The following is a 4,383-nucleotide window of genomic DNA, read 5'->3' as shown; positions in this document are numbered from 1 at the left end:
TATTTTTTTTTTTTTTTGAGTCGGAGTCTCACTCTGTCGCCCAGACTGGAGTGCAGTGGCCGCTCCCGGCCACCGCAGCCTCGACCCGCTGGGCTCCTGCGATCCTTCTGCCTCAGCCTCCCAAGTAGCTGGAACTACAGGCGCGCGCTACCACGCCCGGCTAATTTTTGATTTATTGTGGAGATGAGGTCTCACCAAGTTGCCCAGGTGGGTCTCGAGCTCGCGGTCTCAGGCAATCCACTCACCTCAGCTTCCCAAGGCATGGGATTACAGGCTGAGCCACCGAGCCCGGCTGTGTTAATATTTTAAGTAATTTATTAGCTAGTCTGGAAACTGGAGGGAAGGAAATAAAAACAATAATAAAATGCCTTTAAACAATTAACCCCAGGCATTGTGTATTTGTGTGGAAGTTAGGGATGGGACTCATGTCTCTTGGGGCCTGCTAGATTTTGTAAAGCTCACATTTTTCAGACTGTTGTCACTTACTTTATTTTCCCAGTTGTGCATATTTTCAAGGTTGACTTTTTGGGAAACTCAGGCTGAGGTAGGTCATATATAAAAATAACTTAATAGCAGTTTTGTCATAGGGACTAAGCTCTGAACTTTTTTCTTTACCTTGTCAAATTCCTAACTAGGGGGCCTGGTGAGAAGTTTTTGTTATTATTATTATTGCTATTATTGTCGCTATTATTAATTCTCCTTATATAATGTGGTTTCCTTTTCAGACTAACTCTGGCAAAACATCACATAACACATCAAGAAGGAAAATAAAAATATTGTATGATCCTGTAAAGTTGTCTCTTGGTGTGTCAAGCAGTTAAATGGTTACAAGATTATGTTAGTGCTTTCCTGAATTTCTTTATGGTATTTGCATCTTTTAAATTTGTAATTTGTTGGGATTTCTTTTTTCATATTAAGAGAATATTTGTTGTTGTACCTAACTATGTAATCATAATTTGTAGTATTTTTCTTAAGGAAGACTCCCCAAATTGCATAAACTTCAGGCTCAGAAAACCTGAATTTCAACTCCCACTCATTTAAACATCAGGGTGAGGTAAATGTGAATTGCATGATAAGGAGCCAAGATAATGCAGGGGTAGATACAGCATAGTAGCACCATGGGCTAAGACTTTTTTCCCATGAGTAGAGTGCAAGCACTTGTGAGAATATTGAAAAAACACAGGGAAGGGGATCTTATTGCTCTTAAAGTAACTCAAAGATCGATTTTCTTATTTATTTTACTCATTTCACTACATATTTTAAATGCTTTGCAATGCTAAAAGTTTTCTCAGAATGTATTACAAGTTATAAGAAAGGTCGATTATCTGTCAGCAATACGTAAGTGATGCGATGGGGCTTAAAATGTAATATCTTTAGCAAGACAATGCTTTCTTAGAAAGAGTAGACTATTACTGATCTGGAGCCTGCTTGTCCCAGTGCAGTAAGACCAGATACCCACACTGAGGTTGTGCAGTGGTACAAAGGAAGGCATTTTTTTTCAGGGCATCAAGCAATGAAGACCAGACAGCTAATGCTTAAATCCTAACTTCCTCAGTGGCTTGTACATGAGAGTTTTAAAGGTAAGGCTAAATGGAGGCTGCACATTGGTTTGGGGCCTAAAAGAGCGAAATATATTAAACCAAGTCTTACAAGTCATAGGTAGATTCAAAGATTTTCTGATTTGCGATTGGTTAAGGAAGCAAAACTTTATTTTAAAATTTGAGGTCAACAGAAAATAATGTTACCTCTGGCTTGTGGGTGTGACTTTCTCCAGATCCCTCCTGTAGACTTTTAGAACAAAGAATGGTGGTCAGAGTTTAGTCTCAGTTCCCCTCTATCTGGGATCTACATGACCGCAGATCTGCTTGGTGCCGGCTAGGTTTCTGAAAAATAACTCGCAGATATGTTATGATGCTATATTTGCTTTCAATAGGGGAAACCAACATCGCTTGACTTTAAGTTCTTTGGCTATTGTTTTAGTCTACCATTACCTTCTTGCTTATCAAGTTGCTTACTTCTCTGAGCTAGCTAGATGCCTGGAACTTCCCTGGAAGGAGCCCAGGATTTTCCTTTATTTCCATGGTTAGGTGGCCCGCAGGGTCCCTAAGAGGGGGTTCCTGCTCCAGCTCAGGGTTTTCCTTTAAACTTTGAAGAAAATAATGCCCAAGAACTGAACTTGTAAAAAAGGAAAGAAACTTCCAAAACAATGCCATGAACAAAGTTTAAAAAAAAAGGAAATTAACTTAATTTGCATTTCAATCACCCCAACCTGATTCATCTGGGGGTTTAGTTAGTATAATTCTTTGTAAATGGAAAGGTTTCATTTTTCCTGAATTGAAAAAAAGTAAAGTAAAGGAGCCTGTCACACTGATATAAACTGTGTAATTGTAGGCTAGGGACAAAGATCCCCAGGGACAGATATTCTGATGTCAATTTTTCTTCCAAATGGGAGTACTAGTCTACCCCTATGATGTAGACTTTCTTACTTAAGTCATTGGATCTCTTTGTTTTTAGCAGTTACATAATGTAGCTGCTGTCAATTTCCTTTGCACCATCATCATTAAGCATTTGAAGACTCAGGCTGATCTGTCTTCAGGTCTTTAAACTATTCATCTATCCTTGTTAATTTTAAAGACTATTACCCTTATGCCAACAAGATGTAATTCCACACCCAAGTCAGCCACTGTACTTTTTTATTCTTTGAGTCCACAGCCACTCTTTGACAATACTCTCTTCTCTCCTCTTTTCTTCACTTCAGAACACAGAAGTTTGGAATATAGAATATAAGGTTTGATCTGTGCCTCTTAGTTGCCCACACTTACTAGATGAAAAGAAATGCTGAACAATTACATTTACTACTTTAATTCCATAAGATTTTTCCCTGAACAATAGGTACTTGATCTTCAAATTCAGATCATCAGTTTTGAGGAAGCTACTCTAAAAGGTGAGTAACTTTGCAGACTTTATATCAATCAACCACAAGATGCTTTAAACATTAGATTCTGGACTTACTAGAAAGTTGGTCCTAACTAGGAAATAATGGAGAATATTGAAGTTGATATGTATCAGAATTCTGATTGTAGGTATTTGGACATTAGTGCTACTTATGTAAATAGTATATCTTTTGACTTCATTTTTTCTCTCAGCTGATACAATAGACTCAATTTTCTAATGTGCATATCAGAAGGTAGTTGATTTCTCTGGTTAGGAAAATTCAGTAGAAATTTGGTTCAATGTAAAGATTCAGCAAAGTTTGTATTGTTGAAATAATAAATTCACTAATTTGTTTGTAGTATTTCACGACATTGAGCAATTCATAAATGTCTTTAAAGATGGTTTAGTTAGGAAAGTTCTCCAATTTTTGCTCTAAGAAATTACCTTAGCACACTTTTTAATTTGGTATTTAGCAATTACCAGTAGTAGATAAGAGAGAAAATTTGAATGGCTTATCCAAAAGCTTATAAATGATGCAGACAAGATATAAAACCAAGTTCCTAATCCCAAATTGTGTTTAATGTTCACAAAACTACATACCAAATACCAGGGATAAAGAGGTTTCAAGGCTAGAAATAGGGGAAAATCTCAGTTCAACTTTTCTTGAGGCTTAACTGAGAAGATTATTATGCTTTTGATCTGCTTTCAGAATGAAAGATGGTTTCTTTGTTTTAATCAAAATGTCTCTGCCATTCCCCAAGTGATTTTATTTTATAAAATGTCTTTTATTCCACAATTGGAAGTAAGATTTTACATGAAAGTACTTCTGGGGAAAAAACAATAGATTTTATTATATAAAGGATTAAATGACTTATAGTGAGAGTCACCATTTATTCTGTTTTTCAAGACAGTCCTTATTTATGCCAGTTGTCCTCATAGCCTATCTAGTTTAACATTTTAGCACACTCAAATACCTTCTGAGTTATACATTCACCAAGGATAGTGCCAAACTTTGACACAGAGCAGAGTTTGAAAGAATGACGTCAAAAAAAAAAAAAAGAGAGCTAGTTATCTGCTATTATTAGAGAGAAGAGCTATGGTAGTATAAGTTAAGATAGCATAAGATAATTATCACAGCTGCACATTTCGTTTAAGGCTAACCTAACATTCACCTATTTTTAGTACCTATATTTCATACCAAAATTTATACAAGCTATTTGGGTGAAAATTAATTTTACCTATGATGATGTATTCCTATATCAAGAAAGAAGTAGTGAAACCACAGTGAAAAGGTCATTTCTATTCATCATTCACACATGAACTCTGTTGCTTATTTGAAGAGCTAGAAATAAGGACTCATTGGCATAAAGTTTTTTGGGTTTTTTGTTTCAATACCTTTTAGGGATGCAAATAGTTTGGGGTCTGGGTTTTAAGTATACCCACTATCTC

The sequence above is a fragment of the Carlito syrichta genome, unplaced genomic scaffold (assembly GCF_000164805.1).
Source record: "Carlito syrichta isolate Samal-C Ts95f unplaced genomic scaffold, Tarsius_syrichta-2.0.1 Scaffold302566, whole genome shotgun sequence".
Taxonomy (NCBI): domain Eukaryota; kingdom Metazoa; phylum Chordata; class Mammalia; order Primates; family Tarsiidae; genus Carlito; species Carlito syrichta.
Note: the sequence above shows the minus strand (reverse complement) of the source record.